Source organism: Panthera uncia, chromosome D1 (genome assembly GCF_023721935.1).
Source record: "Panthera uncia isolate 11264 chromosome D1, Puncia_PCG_1.0, whole genome shotgun sequence".
In the NCBI taxonomy this organism is placed as follows: Eukaryota; Metazoa; Chordata; class Mammalia; order Carnivora; family Felidae; genus Panthera; species Panthera uncia.
In genome coordinates, this window is record NC_064808.1 from 999289 (window position 1) to 1020054 (window position 20766).

Here is a 20766-nt window from a genome sequence, read left to right on the forward strand (position 1 = left end):
TTTTATTTTATTTTATTTTATTTTATTTTATTTTATTTTATTTTATTTTATTTTGTAAACGTTTATTTTTGAGAGAGACAAGAGAGAGAGTGAGCTGGGGAGGGGCAGAGAGAGAGAGGGAGACACAGAATGTGAAGAAGCTCCAGGCTCCGAGCCATCCGCACACAGCCCGACGCGGGACTAGAACCCACAAACCATGAGATCCTGACCTGAGCTGAAGTGGGACACTTAAATGAGCCACCCAGGTGCCCCCCCCCCTTTTTTTTTTTTTTTAACATTTCTTTATGTTCTGGTATAAGAAGAGTCAGGCTAATTTCATACACCCTCTGCTCCAGCCCCAGAGTCGGCCAATTTTCCAAGGAGCCCCTTTTCCCCAGGGGAGGAAACGACTGGAAACCAAACTCTGGGCCCTGCACAGCCTGCGGAGAAGCCAGGATGTTCTGGTTGCCTCGTCCTTGGGCTGTAACATCAAACCTGCTGAGGAGGGTGAGGGTTTTCCTGTCATTCCCCGCCTCCTCCCATTCAAGATTACGGGCGTTTGATCAAATACTGTCGTCTCCAAGCACTTGGATTAGTGATGTTCTCCTCTCTCCTTTCGATGTGGTTTTTTTCGCACGTTTGAAAATGAGTTCGGCACATTTCTTTTTCCTAACTTGCTTTTTAAAACGCCACTCTAGGGGCGCCTGGGTGGCTCAGTCGGTTAAGCATCCAACTTCAGCTCAGGTCACGATCTTGCGGTCCGCGAGTTCGAGCCCCACGTCGGGCTCTGGGCTGATGGCTCAGAGCCTGGAGCCTGCTTCCGATTCTGTGTCTCCCTCTCTCTCTGCCCCTCCCCCGTTCATGCTGTGTCTCTCTCTGTCTCAAAAATAAATAAACGTTAAAAAAAATTTTTTTTAATAAAAAATAAAATGCCACTCTATCGAGATACAATTTACGAACCTAAAATTCACCCATTTGCAATGTAATTTCAGTAAACTTACTGACTTACGCAATCACCACCACCATTTAGGTTTAGAATATCCACCACCCACTCAGTTGGTTGAGCATCTGACTTCGGCTCAGGTCGTGATCTCACAGTCCATGAGTTCAAGCCCCGCGTCGGGCTCCGTGCTGACAGCTCAGAGCCTGGAGCCTGCTTCGGATTCTGTGTCTCCCTCTCTCTGACCCTCCCCCATTCATGCTCTGTCTCTGTCTCAAGAATGAATAAACATTAAAAAAATTTCTAGAATATCCGCCACCCACTGTAAGACCCACTGTGCCTACTTAGAGTTAATCCCTGTTCCCACGTCCGGCCCCCAGCACCCCCTCATCTACTTCCTGGTGGTGGCCATGGTTTTGCCTCCTCTGGAGAATTTGTTTAAGTGGAATCATATAAAGGGCGCCTGGGGGCTCAGTTGGTTAAGCGTCTGACCCTTGATTTCAGCCCAACTCATGATCTCACGGTTCATGAGTTGGAGCCCCAGTGTCAGCACAGAGCCTGCTTGGCACTCTCTTTCTCTCCCTCTCTCTCTGCCCCTCCTGCTCACTCATGCATTCTCTCTCTCTCAAAAGCAAAAATAAAGAAATAAAAACAGACATTAAAAAAATAAATGGAATTGTATAAACTGTAATCTTCGTTCACCCAAATTATAGCACATAAAAGTATTCCATTTTATTGTGTGTTTTTAAAATTTTTTTAGTGGGGGAGAACACAAGCAGGGGAGAGGCAGAGAGAGGGGGACAGAGGATCTGAAGTGGGCTCCGCGCTGACAGGCTGACGGCAGCGAGTCCGACGCGGGGCTCAAACTCACTGACTGCGAGATCATGACCTGAGTCGAAGTCGGACGCTCAACCAACTGGGCCACCGAGGTGCCCCCGTTCCATTTTGTTGTTAAAAAGTAAAAAGTATTCATTATGTGGATAAAACACATTTTGTTCATCCGTGCACCGTTGAGGGACGTTTGCACCGTTTCCACCTTTTGGCGATTATATGTAACGTGGTTATGACTTGTGTGTTCACAGGCTCACACGTCTCCTGGAGGGAGACCTAGCAGTGGAATTGCTCAGGTGGTAACTTCCTTTTTATATTTATTTTTGAGAGAGAGAAAGAGAGAGAGAGAGAGAGTGAGCAGGGGAGGGGCAGAGGGAGAGGGAGACACAGAACTTGAACCAGGCTCCAGGCTCTGAGCTGTCGGCACAGAGCCTGACTTGGGGCTCAGTCCCACGAGCTGTGAGATCATGACCTGAGCCGAAGTCGGACGCTCAACCGACGGAGCCCCCCAGACGCCCCTCAAGTGGTAACCTCACGTTTAAGTTTTTGAGGGATTGCCAGACTGTTTTCCAAAACGGATGTGCCATTTTATATTCCCACCCACAACCTATGAGGATTTCTGTTTGTCCATACCCTTCTTAGTATTTCTTATCACTTGTCATCTGTATCGTAGCCATTCGGGTAGGGGTGAAGGAGCATCTCGTTGAGGCTTTGATTTGCATCTCCCTGATGGCTCATGATGTTGAGCATCTTTTCTTGTGCCCGTTGATCGTTTGTGTGTCTTTTTTTGAAGAAACGTCTATTCAGCTCCTCCATCCTTTTCTACAAATGAGACTATTTGTCCTTTTATTTTTGAGTTGTAGGAGTTCTTCGTATGTTCTAGCCACAATCGCTTATCAGATACGTGATTTGCAAATATTTTCTCCCATCTGTGGGTTTCTTGTTGCTTTCTTTAGAATGTCCTTTAAAGCACAAAGCTTTGATTTCGATAACGTCCAGTACATCTTTTCTCGTTGCCCACGCCTTTGGTGTTAGGTCTTACAAAACACTGCCAAATCTCAGTTCGTGAAGATCTATCCCAATGTTTTCTTCCAAGAGCTTTGTTACATCTTGGTCTTTGATCCAGTTTGAGTTAATTTTTGTACCCGGTATAAGGGAGTGGTCCAAATTAATTCTTTTCATATTGTTCCAGCACACCATTTGTCCCCGAGGTGATTCTGTCCCCCGTGAATACTTTCAGCACCCATGACAAAAATCACTTGATGATGGATATAAGGCTTTGTTTTTTAGACTCTCATCCTATCCTATTGGTCTAAATGTCTTACCTTAAGCCAGTACCGCACTGTTTTGAATGCTATTACTCTGTAGCAAGTTTTTAAATTGAGAAGTCTAACCACCCCCCCCCCAACTTTCTTCTTTCTCAAGATGACTTTGGCTATTCTAGGTCATTGGAACTTCCATATGAATTTTAGAATCAGCTTGTCAATTTGTACAAAGAATTCAGCTGGGCTTCTGGTGAGTATTGTGCTCAGTCCGTAGATCAGGTTGGGGGAGTCCTGACAACACGGCAACATTGTCTTCCAGTCCATGAACATGGGATGTCTTTCACTTATTTAGATCTTTTATTTCAATAATATTTTGTGGTTTTCAGAGTACAAGTTTTGCATGTCTTCTGCTCAGTTTATTTCTGAGTATTTTTTTCTTTCTTTATCGTGGTAAAGTATATCTAAAATAACATTTACCATTTTAACCATTTTTAAGTTTCTAAGTCTGTGGCAGGAAGCACACTTACATTGTTGCGCTTTATTCTTTTTTGATATTTTTGTACATGAAACATTTTTCTTGATTTCATTTTCTGATTGTTTATTGAAAGTATGTAGACCTACAATTGATTTTTGTACACTGACATATCTTGCCATCTTGCTGAACTTGCTCCTTATTCATAATAAGTTTTAGTGGATTTCTTGGGATTTTCTATATATAGAATCATGTTAGCTGTGAATAGAAACACTTTTACTTCTTTCTTTCCAAACCGGATGCATTTATTTTTCCTGCCTAATCGTCCTGTATCGAACCTCCAACGTAGTGAATAGATGTGGTGGGAACAGACGTCTTTGTCTTGTTACAGATCTTGAGAGGAAAGCACTTAGGCTCTCACCACTAAGTACCATGTTAGCTGTGGTTTTTTACTATATGCCCTTTATCAGACTGAGGAAGTTCCTTTCTGTTCCTGGTATACTAAAGCCCTGTTTTATCATCACGGAAGAGTATTGAATTTTACCAAATGCTTTTTCTGTGTCTTTTCTTCGACCGATAATCATGTAGTTTTTGCCCTTTATTTTACTGATACGGTGCATTAGATTCATTGATGTTGAGATGTTAATCCAACCTTGCATTCCTGGAACAAATCCCACTTGGTCATAGTGTATAATCCTTTCTTTCTAGTGCTGGATTGTATTTGCTGGTATTTTGTTGAGCATTTTGCATCTATTTTGATAGGAGTTGCTGTTCGGCAGTTCTCTGTTCTTGCCACATTTTTTCCTGGTTTGGTAGCAGGGTAATGTCACCCTTGCAGAGTGTGTTGGGGGCGTTGCCTCCTCCTGTTCTACTCCCTTTTTTGGAAGAGTTTGTAAAGAATTTTTATTCTTTAAGTTCTTGGTAGAATTTATCAGTGGAACCATCTGGGCCTTGTGGGCTTTTGTTTGTGGGTAGTGTCTTGATTACTAATTCAATCTCTTTATTTGTTCTAGATGCGTTCAGATTTTCTACTTATTTCTGATCGGTTGTAGTAGTTTTTTTTTTCTTTTTACTTTCTAGGAATTTGTCCATTTTATCAAAGTTGTATAATTTATTGTTATGAAATTGTGTGTAGCATTCATTTAAATCTTTTTTATTTCTGCAAAGCCATTTCTAATTGTAGCAATCTGAGTTTTCTCTCCCTCATTAGCCTAGCCAGAGTTTCCCAATTTTGTTGATCTTTCAAATAATGAATGTTTGGTTTCATTGACTCTATTATTTTTCTGTCCCCTATGTCATTAATTCCCACTATAATCTTTATTATTTAATTTCTTATTCTCGCTTTAGGGTTAGGTTTTTTTTCTTTTTTTTTCTTCTAGTTTCCTCCAGTGGAGAGTTAGGTAAATGATGCGAGTCCTCTTTTCTTTTTTAATGTGGGCATCTACAGCCATAAATTTCCCTTTTAGCACTGTTGTAACTGTATCCCAGAAGTTCTGGTATTTCGTGGCTTCATTTTCATTCATCTCAAGGTACTTTCTAATTTTTCTTATGAATTCTTCTTTGATATATTGGTCAGTTAAGAGTACGTTGTTTAGGGGTGCTGGGTGGCTCAGTCGGTTGAGCGTCTGACTTCAGCTCAGGTCACGATCTCACGGCTTGTGGGTTCGAGCCCCGCGTCGGGCTCTGGGCTGACACCTCAGGGCCTGGAGCCTGCTTCAGAATCTGTGTCTCTGTCTTTCTCTGCCCCTCCCCTGCTCACGCTCTGTCTCTCTCCCTTGAAAATAAATTTTAAAAAAAATTTTTTTAAAGAGTACATTGTTTAAATGCCACATATTTCTATTTTATTCCATTGTGTTAGAAAACAATCAGTATTATAATCCTTTAAAATGTATTGAAGTTTGTCTTCTGGGACAGCAATACGGTCCCTCTTGGAGAATGCTCCATGGGCACTTGAAAAGACTATATATTCTTTGGTTGTTGTTCGTGTTCTGCAGTCATCCATTGGGTATAGTGGATTTATTGTTCGTATCTTCTCTTTCCTTATTGATATTCTGCTTTTTTGTTCTATGCATCATTGCAAGTGGCATACTGAAGTCTCAAACAGTTGTCACACTGGCTGGTTCTGTGGCCACTGTGATTTCAGCGTAACACCCCCCGTACGTGTGGTTGCTGTTCACATGATCTGTCTTTTTCCATCCCTTTGCTTTCAATCTGTTTGTGTACTTGAACCTAAAGTATGCTTGCTATAGACAGCGTATCATTGGACTTTATTTTTTAATCCAGTCTGATTAGCTCTGCCTTTTGATGGTTTGATCCACCCATGTTTAATGTTACTGATACAGTCGGATTGATGTCTGCCCCTTACTTTTTGTTTTCTATCTGCTGTATTTTTTTTTTGTTCCTCTCTTTCTCCTTTACTGCTTTCTTATGCATTTAGTGAATATTTTCTAATATAGTTTTTAAGATTTTTCTAAATAGTTCTTCACTATTTCCTTAGTGGTTGTTCTTATATTCATCATCTACATGTTAACTTCAGATTTACACTCACCTAAGCCTGGTTAGATACAGAAGTTGCCCCGATATTCCTTTATTCCGTTTTACCCATTTCTGTGATATTATCGTTAAATATATTTATGTCTATTTTTGTTACAAGCCCAAAGGTGTATACAGTGTTTGTCCTATTAACCTTCTTAATGAACATTTTGGATCCCTTTCATTTCTTCCCGTGGATTCGAATTACCAACTGGTGGCCTTTCCTTAGCTCAATACAGCTTTGCAACAACCAACCTGCTTTGAGTTGGCATTGACAAATATATTACATTCTCTATGGTACAAGCCAACAATACAACCAAATACATGTTTTATACATTTGCTTTCTAAATTAGCTCTGAGAAATGGGAAGAAACACGCATTTATATTTTCCCATGTTATTACATAATTACCTTTATGGATACGTTTCATTTTCTATCTGCGAATTCGATTTCCTATGTGGAGTCACTCCCTGCCTGAAAAATGCCCTTCCACAGTTCTTGTAAACTGGCTGTACTGACAAGGAATTCTCTGTTTTTATCTATCTGGGAATGTCTGTATTCTGTTTTCCTTTTAAAAGATAATCCTTCTGGATGCAAGATTCTTTTAATTTTTTTTTTCTCTAGATATGTTACCTCACTGCTTTCTGGGCACCATCGTTTCTGATGAAAAGTCTCCCGTTAATTTTTGTTGGAGCGCTCCCTTTTTCCTATTCCTGCCTTCACGATTTTTCTCCTTGTCTTTGGGTTTCGGCGCTTTGACTATGATGTCATCTTCAAATAGCGACCGTTTCCTTTGTTCTTTTTTTTTTAAATTGTATTTCTTTTGGGGGGGGGGTGTTGCTTCCCTAACACTGTTGTGCATAATGCTGCTACAGCCACGATGATACAAGTCCCTGCTTTCAATTCTTTTGAGATTATACCCAGACGTGGAATTGCTGGATCATTTGGTAATTCTAATTTTAACGTTTTGAGGAACCACTGTAGCATGTTCCGTAGAGGCTGCACCATTTCACATCCCTGCCAGCAGCACATAACAACTTCCCCACTTCCTCACGAACACTTGTCTTTCTCTGTTCATTAAAAAAATATTATTCTTATAATAGCACCCCCCATGGGTGTGAAGTGGTATCTGGTTGTGGTTTTGATTAGCATTTGCTTAAGGACTCGTGATTTGACCATTTTCTCATGTGCTTACTGACCATCTGTTTATTCTGCTGGGACAAACGTCTATTCAAGTCCTCTGCCCAGTTTTGAGTTTTTGTTTTGTTTTGGTTGTTGTCGAATTGCAGGAGACCTTTATATATTCTGGATATTACACAGTTTTCTTTTTTTCCCAATATGTATGTCTTTTATTGACTTTTCTTGTGTTATTGCAGTGCCTATAACTTCCAGTACTCTGTTGAATAAGAATGATGTGTGAACATCTTTGCCTTGTTCTTGATCTTCAGAGGAAATCAGTCTTTCACCATTAAGTATAATGTTAGGTACGAGTTGTTTTGTTTTGTTTTGCTCTTTGGTAGACAGTGTTTATCAAATTGAAGATGTTCCCTTTTCTATTTTATTCTGAGTGTTCTGTCATGAAAAGATGTTGGATTTTTGTCAAATGCTCTTTATGCATCAGCTGATATGACCATGTGATTTTTATTATTTACCTATTGATATTGTACATTACATTGCACGATTTTGAATACTGAAACAACTTTGCATTCCTAGAACAGATCCCACTGGTCATGGCGGATATTGCTTTTCATATATTGCTGAATTCTGTTTGCTAACATTTTAAAGGGACTTTTCCATCTCTATTCATGAGGGATATTTGTTTGTACTTTCCTGCTTTGGTACTATCTTTGGTTTTGTTACCAGGGAAATTCTATATAAAATGAATTGAAAAGTGGTCCCTCCTAGTCTGTTTTTTGGAAGAAATTGTGTGGCATTATAATTAATTCTTTCTTAAAAATTTGGGCGAAATCTCCAGTGAAGCCATCCGTACCTGGGAATCCCTTCTTCTGAATTTTTAAATTAAAATTTTAATCTCCTGAAAAAAATTTAATCTCCTGAAGTTATAAGGCTAGAAAAATGACCTATTTCCTACTGGGTAAGTGGTAATGTGTGCTTTTGCGGAATTGATCCATTTCATCTAAGTGGTCGTATATATGTGTGTAGAGTTGTTCTGAAATATTCCCTTGATATCCTTTTGATGTCTTCAATGTTTCTGAGGGAGTAGTTTTGTATAGTTCTCTTAGTAGTCGCCCTAGGTATTACAATATAAATATGTCATTTATCATATTCTGGTATCAGTGCTTTGCCTCTTTAAGTGAAGAGTTGAAACCTTACTTCCCGTTAGTTCCTGTTACCTTTTTGAAAATTTATTGAACAAATTGTATGTGCAGTATTGTGTAAGTGTAAGGTGTACAGAATTCCTATGATATATACTGTAATATGGTTGCTGATGTATCTATCACCGTGTGTAACTATAATACGTTATGCTCATTATACTGTGCCTTAAATCTCTACAGCTTATTTACTATTCATTATAATTTTGTCCCTTAAACCATCACTCTTATCCCTCCCTGAGCCCCCACCCCATTCCCTGGTAATCACCATGTTCCTGTCTTTTACAGATTTGGCTTTTTTTTTTTTTTTTAGATTCCACACATAAGTGATATCATACAGTACTCGTCTTTGACTTATCTCAGTTAGCATAATGTGCCCAAGGTCCATCCATGTCATTGCAAAATGGCAGGATATCTTTCCTTCCTCGTGGCTGAATAATATTCCACTCTGTATGTGTATTTTTTTAATCCACTCATCCATTGATGGGCATTTGGGTTGTTTCCGTATTTCGGCTACTGTGAATAATGCTGTGATACACATAGAAGTGTATATATCTCCTTGAAATCCCATTTTCATCTCCTTTGGATATATATACTTAGGAGTGGAATTCTTGGATTGTATTATCTACTTTTAAATTTTTGAGGAACCCTCACACTGCTTTCCATGGTGGCTGGACCAATTTAAATTAGCACCAACAATGTATAAGGCTCCCTTTTTCATCACATCTTTGTCAACATACCTGTTGTCTCTTCTTGATGATAGCCATTCGAACAGGTGTGAGGTGATGGCTCATTTTGGTTTTGATTTTGCATTTCCCTGATGATTAGCAATGTTGAGCACCTTTGCATGTGTCTGCTCGTCTGTTTTCTTAAAAGTAGGCTCCACACCCAGCGTGGAGCCCACCATGGGGCTTGGACTCACAACCCTGAGATCAAGACCTGAGCTGAGATCAAGAGTCAGATGCTTAACTGACTGGGCCACCCAGGTGCCCCTGCTGGTCATTTTTATGTCCTCTTTAAAGAAATGTCTAATTTAGTTCAGTCTGGTTTTTAATCAAATTGCTTGGGGTTTTATTTTATTGAGTTGACTGGGTTCTTTGTATATTTTGGCACCATGTCTCCCAAATCATTGCCACAACCAATGTGGGTATCTCCTTCCCTATGTTTTCTCCTTGGAGCTTTTTGTTATCAGGTCTACTGTTTAAGTCTTGGATCCATTTCAAGTTCATATGTGTGAGTGGAGTGAGATAGGGATCTAGTTTCATTGTTCGACACGTGTTTCTCCAGTTTTCCCAACACCATTTGCTAAAGAGATCGCCCTTTACCCATTGAGTACTCTTGGCTCCCTTGTTCAATATTAGTTGACCATCTATGCTGGCATTTAATTCTGGGCTCTCTGTTCTGTTCCATTGGTCGATGTGTCTATTTTTGTGCCAGTACCATACAGCTTTTATTACTATGGCTTTGAACTAGTTCAAACTCGTTATAGTTTTAATCACACATACACACACACACACACGGTAACATTATAAACTAGTTTATAGTGATACCTCCAGCTTTGTTCTTTTTTCTCAGGATTGCTTTGGCTACTGGGGGTCTTTGTGATTCCACACCAATTTTAGGATTGTTTCTTCTATTTTTGTGAATAATGTCTTTGGTATTTTGATGGGGATTGTGCTTAATATGTGGATGGCTTGGAGTAGGATGGCCATTTTAACAGTATTAAGTCTTCTGATCCTGAACATAGGATGTCTTCCCATTTGTGTGTTCTTTCTTTCTTTTCTTTTTTTTTTTTTTTTTTTTCCAGCAAAGGTATGTAGTTTTCTTTGTATAGACCTTTTACTTCTTTGGTTAAATTTATTCCTATTTTCATTTTTTACACAATTTGGAACGGGACAGTTTTATTTCTCAGATGCTTCCTCATTAGCGTGAAGGAATGCGATTGATTTTTCTACGTTGATTTTTGTGTCCTGCCACGTTGATGAAATCACTGATCAACTGCACTTTTTTTTGACTAATTCTTTGGGATTTCCTATATACCAGCAATAACGACAATTTTACGTCTTCCTTTCCAATTTGGATTCCTTTTGTTTCTTTGTCTTGCCTGATTGCTCTAGTTGGGACTTCCAGTACTTTACTGGGTAGGAGTCGTGAGAGTGGGCATCCTTGCTTTGTTCCTGGCCTTAAGGGATACGCTTTCAATTTCTCTCCATTGAGTATAATGTTAGCTGTGGGTTTGTCATGTGTGACCTTTATTGTATTGTATTGTATGTTCCCTCTAAACCCAGTCTGTTAAGGGTGTTTATCATGAAAGGATGTTGCGCCTTGTCAAATGCACCTGTGGAGATGGTCGTGCGACTTTTATCTTCCATTTAATTGCTGGGTGACATAGGATGTTTATTGATTTGTGTACGTTGAACCATGCTTGCATCCCAAGGGGTAAAATCTCACTTGGTCACAGCGTTTAATGTTTTTAACGTGTTCTTGAATTCGATTTGTCAATAGTTTGTTGAGAACTTTTGCATCTATATTCATCAGAGATATTAGTCTATAGTTTTCTTTGGATGTGACGTCTTTATCTGGTTTTGGTCCCAAGGTAACGCTGGCCATGTAGAATGAGTTTGCAATGTACCCTCCTCCACATTCACTCCCTCTTGTCCCCATGGTTTTGGATGACAAATGCACCGCCATTCAAATCAGTGTTTCTCTGGAATTAGTGTGCCAGTTTTCTCCTCCCGTAAGATTTTGTCTTTAGTTTTCAGCAGTTTATAATGTGTCTTGGCATATGTTTGTTTGGATTTATGCTCTGTATTCGCTTGGCTTCTTGAATCTGGAGGACTGTATCTTTCACCAAATTTAGGGAGTTTTCAACCATTATTTCTTCGAGAATAATTTTTGTCTCACTTTCTCCTCCCCTTTGGGACTCCAAGGACAGAAATGGTAGCTCTTTTGTTATTGTCAAACAGGTCCCTGAGGTTTTGCCTTTTAGTCTCAGTCGATTTTCTGTTATTCAGATTAAGTCAATTCTATCGATCTAGCCCTAGCCCCAAGTTCACTGATTGTGTCCTCTGTCATCCCCACTCCACACTGGAGTCCCCTCAGTGAGGTTTATTTTGTTATTGTATTTTTCAGTATTTACATTTTAATAGCTTCTGTTTCTTTGCTGTGATCTTCGGGTTTTTTTTTTTTTTCGTTTGTGTCAACAAAATTTGTAATTGCTTCTTAAAGCACTTTAATAATGATGTCTTTAAACCTTCTCCAGTAATTCTGACACTTGACTTGTTTTGGTTACAGCATTTCTTGATTATCTCTTTTCCTTTATGTTGTGACTGTCTTGATTCTTGGCATGACAAGTGATTTTTGTTTGTACCCTGAAAATTTTAGAGATTATATTATGAGACTCTGGATCATACATACATATGTGCCTGTGTATAAAAACCTAGCTATTTTTTGCAGACTGTTCCCCTGTTGAGGCGTAGCAAGAGGGCCAGGTAAACACGAATGTTGAGCCTCCCCCCGGGACCTCCCACCCAATCCCACTGCAGAAAACGTAGGGCACTGCCTTTCGCTACTTCATTATAAGGGGGTGAGTAAAAGTCCGGTTCCCTTTTGCCTGCAAACACCTTCTCACCAGCTCACACTGTCACGTTGCCTGGGTGACACATAAGATGGGCTCCCTAGTGGACCCCCTGACACCAGAACAGGGCGAGGCATTAAGCAGACTGCCACACAGCTTCGTCATGTGGGCACGTGACTTCATTCGGCAGTACCAGTTCAACGCTCCACTCTTAACAATTGACAAAACGAGGCAGAGAATCAACAGGGACACAGCAGACACGAATACTGTTATTTTACTCTTGAATTGTCTGTCATTGCCGAATTGCCTAGTCCATTCTGTCAGCTCTTGCTTAATGGATTTTAGGACTCTGTTAGCTGCATATATGATTTTTATTTCTTTATAACTTTCACAGTACGTGACTTTTATTTCTTGCCGATGAAGTGACCCTTTTATCATTATAAACGTCCCTTGTTGGCTCCAGCAAGAGTTTTTTTTTTTTAAAGTCAGTTTTGCCTGGGGCGCCTGGGTGGCTCAGTTGGTTAAGTGCCTGACTTTGGCTCAGGTCACGATCTCCCAGTTCATGGGTTCTAGCCCCGCATCGGGCTCTGACAGCTCAGAGCCTGGAGACTGCTTTGGATTCTGTGTCTCCTTCTCTCTCGGTTCCTCCCCTGCTCACGCTCTGTCTCTCTCTCTCTCAAAAATAAATAAAGATTAAAAAAAATTTTTTTTAAGTCAGTTTTGCCTGACATTTAGTAGCCACCCCGGCTTTCTCGTGTTTAATGGTTGCGTGTCATTTTTCTCCATCCATTTACTTTGAACCTATTTGTGTCTTTGAACATATAATGTATCTATTGTAGGCAGTATATACTTGGTTCCTGTTCCAGGCAGTCTTGCCATCTCTGCTTCTTTATTGAGAGTTTAATCCGCTTATAGTTAATATAATTACTGATATAGTAGGACTTACATCTGCCATTTGCTACTTGTCTTCTGTATGTCTCGCGTCTCCTTTATTCCACTCTTCCTCCCTTACTGCCTCCTGTTGTATTGAACAGATATGTTTTAGGGAGCCAGTCTAAGTCCTTTGCTAGGATCTTTGTCCTGTTTTCAAGTTGTTTTCTTAGCAGTACAGCCTGGGGATTATAGTAAGCATCTCAACTGGAAACCACCTGCTTCAGGTCAATACTGAATATGTCTTCAAATGTCTTTGTCTGGCCCTCCCTCCTCTCCCATTCGGGACTCGAATTGTACAGACGTTGCTACTCCTAATGCGTCCAACAGGCTTCAGGCTGCGTTTGGTTTTTCTTTTATGTTCTTCGGGATGAGCCATCTTTCCCAATCTATCTTCAGGTTTATTGATCCTTTCTTTCTCCTACCAGCACACCTCTGCTGTGCAGCCCCTCTGGGTTTTCATCTAAGTTACTGTACCCCGCAGCCCCACAACTTCCATTTGGTTTGTTTCATAAACCGTTATCTATTCACTGATAGCCTCCATCTGATGAGTCCCTGCCATCACCCTTCCCTCGGATTCTTCACATGTGGTTTCTTTTCATCTTTTGACCGTGTTTATGATGGCTGCTTTGAAGTGTTGGCCTGTGAAGGCCGACATGTTAGTGCCCCGCCCCCCACCCGAGATCACTTCTGTTGACCGCTCTTTATTCCTGCTTAAGGGTTACACTCCTGGTTTCTTTGTATGTCTTACAATTTTTCGTTAAATTTTTTTTTCATTTTTCCATAATTATAGGAACTCCGGATTCTGCTTCTCTCCCCTGCCCCCCTAATCCGGGGTGATTATGCTGCTGGGTCTCCCGTAGGCTTGTTTACTCCCAGCCTTCAGAAATCCTGCAGCTCGTGATCTCCTGCAACACGTAATCACTGGTATCTCTGCTTGGGGTTTTTTTTCTTTCTTTCTTTCCTTAATGTGGTTTTTTTAAGCCTGGCTTTCTTCATGTCACCCCTGGACCAGCATAGCCCAGAGGTCAGGCCGCAATTGGTCAGAAGCGTCGTTTGAGCCACTGGAGCCAATGAGGCGCCCCTCCGTTCGCTGAGGTGATCTGCGTGTGAGTTGAGACATTCAGAGTTCAGGCAGTTTACAAGTCTTTCATGGTGGCTCCTCTGCGCCCGCATGGAGCCCCACGGTCAGCCAGGGATAAGCAGATAACAGGTGTCCTCGCTTGTCTCTCTTGAGGGTGCGTGCCATCTGCCAGATCTCAGGAATCCCTTGAAAAATTCTTGCAGGGCCGTAGCTTGCCCCAACCAGTACTGCAGCCTCTGGTAGCTGTGGAATCAGCATTCCCCGGTTATCTACCAATTTGCCCCTGGGATCACTGTGGTTGGACGTGGTCCGTGGGGTCTCCCACGAGGCTCCCAGTCCGGCTGGCCCTCTCTGTTGGCACAAAGACTGAAGATCCTCGGGGCCACTGCGCCACCGAGCTGGGGGCCGGAGGTGGGGGCGGGGGGGTGGTGCTTGGGAGCAGCCCCGAGTGAAATTGCCACAGGCCGTGCTGTTCTTACTGAGGTTCAAGAGCTCTTTCTTGAATAAGCACGCTTCAACCTGACGTGTGCCTTCGGTTCATTTCTGGAGTCCTTACGTGGTGGTTCCTGACAACTTTGTCCAGTTCTACCATTCCCTTTTAGGGACAAATTTTGTCCAAGTCCCCATTGCATGTTTCCAGAGGTGTGCTACATGTCACCAACTTAATGTAGTTTAATTTTTTTTTGCATACATAGAACATTACTGTACGCCCACAGTGAAAGCCACATGGAAAGGTCTACTGAGAGAAATCTCCCTCCTTCCCGTGTCCCTTCCATCCCAATGGAAGGTATGGGATCACTACGTTGGAATACAAATGTGCATTCAGATTGGTTAAATGTTGCCGAACCCGCCAGCACAGGGATCGTGCCATTTTGCACTCCCAGCAGCAGTGGGAGGCTGTTCCCATGTGGCTTCACCAAAGGAGTAGGGCGTCGATACTGCATTCGTATCCCTCCGGCAGGTGACACATGGTATCTTGAGTCGGCTTTAGCTCGCGTCCTTCGTGGTACAAGTGAAACTGCAATCTTCTCAGAAGCGTGAGGGCCGTTGTCACCTATTTCCCGAGCTGTTAATGTATTTTGCCTATTTTTCTACGACCACGTTGGCTCTTTACTCCTTCCAGTTTTAGGTTCTGTGTGGATCACTGCCATCAGCCTTCTGTCGGTGACACATGTTGCAAAGATTTCCTTCCATTTTGTCATCTTTTAATTTGGCTTCAGGTGCTTTTTTTTTTGTTTTTTCCTACGCAAAGGTTTGCCTCAATGTACTTGTAATCAAATGTAGATTTTTAGAGGCACGAAGCTCTTTTACCGTGCCTGGTTTATAGAGGAATTCATGGTGTCATTCTGGTTTTCGTGCCGTTTGATCAAGGAGGCGTCCATCCGTTGGTATCTTCGCAAGTTTTTAATAGGAAGGATGGGTTGATAAATTCTTACGCGTCATCACGTCTCGTCTTAAACCTATTCGTGTGGGGAAATACGTGAAGTTTTTGTATCAGCCTTCACAAATCACGTTGGTCTTTTATTTCCATGTTCCACTTTTATCAGGTTTATATTTCAATGTTACACTTGCTTATAAAAAGTATTTGGAAGCTTTCCTTCATTTTCCGTGCTCTGAAACAATATATGTAGTACTAAGGCTCCAGTCTCTAAAAGGTTTTGGTAGAATTCCCCTGTGAAACTTTCTTTCACAAGGGAAAGATGTGGCACTTTCTTTCAAGGCAGTTCCTTGGGATTTTTTTTTCTCTTTTCTTTCTTTTTTGAAAATCAGTGTGCGTAAGCTTTCTATTTCTGCTGAGATCAATTTTAGATAAACTGTATTTTGCAAGGAAGTTATCCATTTCATCTGAGTTTTGCAAATTCTTTGCATAGAAGTGTACCAAGAAGTCTATCATTTGAAAAATGTCCTTCACGGCACTTTCTCTGGTTTGTTTTGTATGTTTTGCTCTCTTTTATCCCTAATTCCATAGTAGTTGGCCTATTTTTTCTCATGGAACCGGGATCTTTATTATATTAATTTGCTCTGCTATTTTAGTGTTTTCTGCCTCATTAATTCCTTTTATCTTTGTTCCTTCCTTCCTTGCGCTTTCTGTTGATTTACTGTCCTTTTTTTCCCTGGCTTTTTCGGTTGTAGTGTGTGTATTTTTATTTTTACTGATCTTTGTATTTACGCCAATAAACGTGTGCTCAAAAAAGGATATTCGCTATGGTCGTGGTGTCGTGTTATTTATATATGCATATACGTATATCATATATATATTCACAAAAAACTTATGAATTACCTTCTTCAGATTTTTTATATCTTTCCTTGTTGTTCGTTTAATTTGTCATATGAACGTGGAATGTTAGCCTCTCCCACATCCAATGTGTTTGTATTTCCCCCGCCATATCGGGTAGCTTCTATTTTATATACATGGTTGCTGGGCTGTTTACTGCAGAGTTTCACATAATTGTTATAACTTCATCAAGACATACAGCTTTTAGTATTAAAAGTATCCTTATTGGTCTGGTTTAATGATTTATTTTTTAGCATTAATGATGCTTTCGTCGATATCAGAGTCACGCCCCCTGCCCTGTTGGTGTTTACGTTTACCTGATAAATCTTTACCCATTCCTGTATTTTTTCAGCCATTTCAGTCACCGAATTTGAGATGACTTTTTTTTTTTTTTTTTTTTTAACTGCGTAGAGTTGGGTTTTGCTTTCTGAGCCGGTCTAAATAGCTTTTTCTTTTAAGAGGCATGTTTTTTTTTACTGTCACTTATTAGTATAACTGACGCATTTGCATTATCTCCTATTGAAATTATCTCCTGTGTTCTGTCATCCTGATTTCGTTGCTCTGTTCTGTGTGTGTGCTCTGCTTTTTCATTAATCACTTGGGGGTTTAAGAACGTTTACATATGCTTTTCCCTAGCGGTTTCCTTTGCATTACTGGTTTCCTTCTGGCTTAATACCCCTTTTTCTCACTCGGCCTTATATTGTTTGATGTGCCGTTTTAACCGTATCTCTGGATTCCTATCTGTGATGTTTCCAAGTCCTACTATCTGTACCCTACATCGGGTACATACTGTCTACTCTCTCCTTGTCCTCTCAGACTGGTATTCTTCCTCTTGTGTCAGAACATAGGACGTTCACGTTATCATCCAGCCAAGACTCTATCTGGGTCCCCATCGTAAGTGAAATACACAAAGCATTCACCGTCCCTTCTCTTGCCACAGCCTGTCCATTCTCCCAGTGGTTGCACGTTGCTCCCCCTCTGGTGCGAGTCCCTGAGCCAGGACGCTGTGTGCAACATCCATACACACGTACAACAGGTTCTCCATCACCTTGATATAGGAAGGTCAGCCTGGCTGAATGTAGAATCCTTGGCTTGCACTGGCTTAAGGGTTCTGAAACTGCCGTCCCACCGTTGGTGAGAAGTCTCTCGCCAGCATGCTTCTCTTGCCTTTGTAAATTACTTCATCTTTCTGCTCGGAGGCCATCTCCTTTATTTGCAAAGTCTTACAGTTTTACTAGAAAATGTCTCAGGATCGATTATTCTAGATAAACTCCCTGCTACCCACGTGGTACCAGAAATGCAAGAGTTAGATTTTACTATTTACAGGAATTTTCTTAGGTAAGGGCTTAAGTACGTTTTCTGTTGTATTATTTTTATTTTCTTCCTCAGAGACGTCCAGTGATCTGCATTTGGGGCCGCCCTTAGCCATACTCACTGTTGTTTTTGTTACTTTCTTTACGTCTCTGCTTCGTTGAAGTCTTCTGCACCCCCTTATGTTTTTTAATGCGGTAATAGTCACATAACATACATGAATTACTTTCAAGTCCAACACTTCAGTGGCATTTAGCAGATTCACAATGTTGTCTTTGTCACTTATGGCGTATCTAGCAATTGATTGCCAGATCCAAGGTCATGTGACTTACCGCTGTGTCTTCTAAGACATTTATGGTTTTTAGTTCTTATACCTGCATATTTAGCTCTCGTATATGGTGTGAGGAAGGGGTCCAACTTCATTCTTGTGCCTGGGCTGTCCAGTTGTCCCAGCACCATTTGTTGAGGAGACTGCTCTCTCCCACTGAATAGTCTTGACACCCTGCTGGAAATCAGTTGAACATATATGTGAAGGTTTATTTCTATGTTCTGTTTTATTCCATTGGTTTCTACCTCTGTCCTTACGGCAGCACCACTTTCTTTTGAGCACTGTAGCTCTGCGTAGGTTTTGAAATTGGAAAGTGTGAGTCTTCCAACTTTCTTTTTCAACACCAGTTTAGTAAGTCAGGGCTCCCTGCAATTCCATAAACATTACGGGAACACTTTCTCCATCTCTGCTTAAAAAAATAGGCGGGCCATTAGAACTTTGATAGGGAATACACTGAATCTATAGATCATGGAGTAATACTGTTATCTTAACAGTACTGTCTTCCAATCCATGAACATGGATGCTATTATAAATGAAACTTCAAGTTTTCCTCCTCAGGTTGTTCACTGCCTGTATAGAAACATAAATGATTCCTTGTGGGTTGACTGTGTGCCCTGCAACTTTGCTGAACATATTTAGTAGTTCTAGTAGATGGTTTTCTTTTCTTTTTTCTTCTTTTGAGGATTTTTTGGCATTTTCTAGATGTAGGATTATGTCATCTATGAATAAAAGTAATTATTTTGCCTAACTGCTATGGCTGAAACTTCCAGCCCATTAGAGAAAAGCAGCGGTAAAAACAGGCATTCTTGTCCAATTCTTGATTTGAGGGGGAAAGTTTTCAGTCTTTTCACCAGTGAGTATGATGTTAGCTGTGGGTTTTCCATAAATGTTCTTTATCATATTCAGGAAGTTATCTTCTATTCCTATGTCCCTAAGAATTTTTATTCTGAAAGATCATTGGACACTGACTTCTGCCATTGAGGTGCTCATGTGGGTTTTTTTCCTCTTCCTAATAATGTGATGTATGACATTGATTTTTCTTATGTTGAACCACCCTTCCATTCCTGAGTTAAGTCCCACTTGGTCATGGTATATAATCTTTTTAAAATGCTGCTGGATTTGGCTTACTAGTATTTTGTTGAGGGGTTTTGCATCTATAAAGATATCGGTATCTAGCTTTCTTGTGTTGTACTTGTTTGGCTTTGACATCAGGATAATACTAACTTTACAGGATGTATAGCAAAGTGTCCTCCCCCCCCCCCCCCCCCCCCCCCCCGTGACCTCCTCTTTTTTGTTAGAGTTTGATTGGTTTTAATTCCTCCTTAAATGTTTGGTGTCATCATTCACCAGTGAACTCATCAGTTCCTAGAGTTTCTTCCTTAGGAGTTTGTTGACAACTGATTCAAGCATTTTACCTGATACCGATCTGATCAGAATTTGTTTCTTCTTGAGTCAGTTTTTGTAGTTTGTGTGTTTCTAAGAATTTGTCCATTTCATCTAAGTTATGTAAGTTGTTGAAGTATGACTGTGCATAGTGTTGTTTCTAATTCTTTTTATTTCTGTAAGGCTATGTGTAACATCCCCACTTTCATTTACTATTTTATTTATGTTCACGGTCTCTAATTCTTTCTTAGTCATTCTAGAATGCTAAAAATCTGTCAGTTTGGTTGATCCTTTCAAACTCAGCCAACTTTTTATTCTGTTGATTCTGCTGTTTTTCTATCTTCTTGCACCTCTCACCAGTGTCATGTTTATTATTTACTTCTTTCCTTCTAAATTTGGGTTTACTTTACTTTTTCTAGCTCTTTAAGCTATAAAGTTAGGTTGGCGAAGATCTTTTTTCTATCTTAAAGTGGAAATTTGCAGGTATAATTCTCTCTGAGCACTGCTCTCATCGCCCATGTTTGGGTATGTTATATTTTAATTTTCATTCATCTCAAAGTATTTTCTAATTTCCCTGATGACATCTCCTTTGACCCGTTAATTTAAAGAGTGTCTGTTTAATTTCTACCCATTTGTTAATTTTCAAGTTTTCCTTCTATTATTGATTTCTAGCCTCCTCCCATGTTGGTTAGAGAAGATACTCTGTATGACTTCAGCTGCTAAAATGTACTGAGACTGCTTTGTGGCCTCACATGCAATCTGTCTTGGAGACTCTCCCATGTGAACATGAGAATGTGAGAAGAACAAATATTCTGCTGTTGTTGGGTCGAGTGTCCTCTAGATGTTTGTTAAGTCCCATGGGTTTGTAGTGTTGTTCGTATCTTTCCTTGTTGATCTTCTGTCTGCCTGTTCTATGCATTATGGAGTGTGAGGTATTGAAGTCCCCAACAATAATTACAGAACCGTCAGCGTCTTCCCCAAATTCTGTCAATGCTTGCTTCATATGTATTGGGGCTCTGTTCTTCAAAGTACGTATATTCGTAATTGCTATGTCTTCTTGACCAATTGACTCCTTCCTCAATATATAATGTCCTCCTTTGTCTCCGTTAACAATTTTTTACTTAAAGTCTATTTTCCTTGGCATTAGGATACCCACTCCACGTCTCTGTTGGATACTGTTTGCATACAATATAATTTCCCATTCTTTCACTTCCAATCTGTTGGTCTCTTTAGATCTAAAACGAATGTCTCGTAGACAGTGTAAGCATGTAGAATTTCTTTTTATCCATTCTGCCAGTCTCTGTCTTTTGATTGAAGAATGTAATCCATTTACATGTAATGTAACTCCTGATCAGGAAGGACTGCCAGTTTGCTGGGTTTTTTTGTATACCTTTCTTGTTTCTCATTCCTCTTTTACTGCCTTTTGTGTTTAACTGATTTGGGGTAGTTTACAATTATTTTCTTCTCAATCCTGCCATGTATATTTAGATGCTTTCTCAGTAGATACCATGAGGGTTACACTGAACA

General features: G+C 40.4%; 1 protein-coding gene across 1 annotated transcript in view; it reads left to right on the plus strand.

Annotated features, from left to right (window-relative positions):
• The window catches only part of KCNQ1 (potassium voltage-gated channel subfamily Q member 1), a 316316-nt gene that overhangs the window by 103066 nt on the left and 192484 nt on the right, over nucleotides 1-20766 (plus strand). The gene's annotated exons all lie outside the window — the stretch shown is intronic.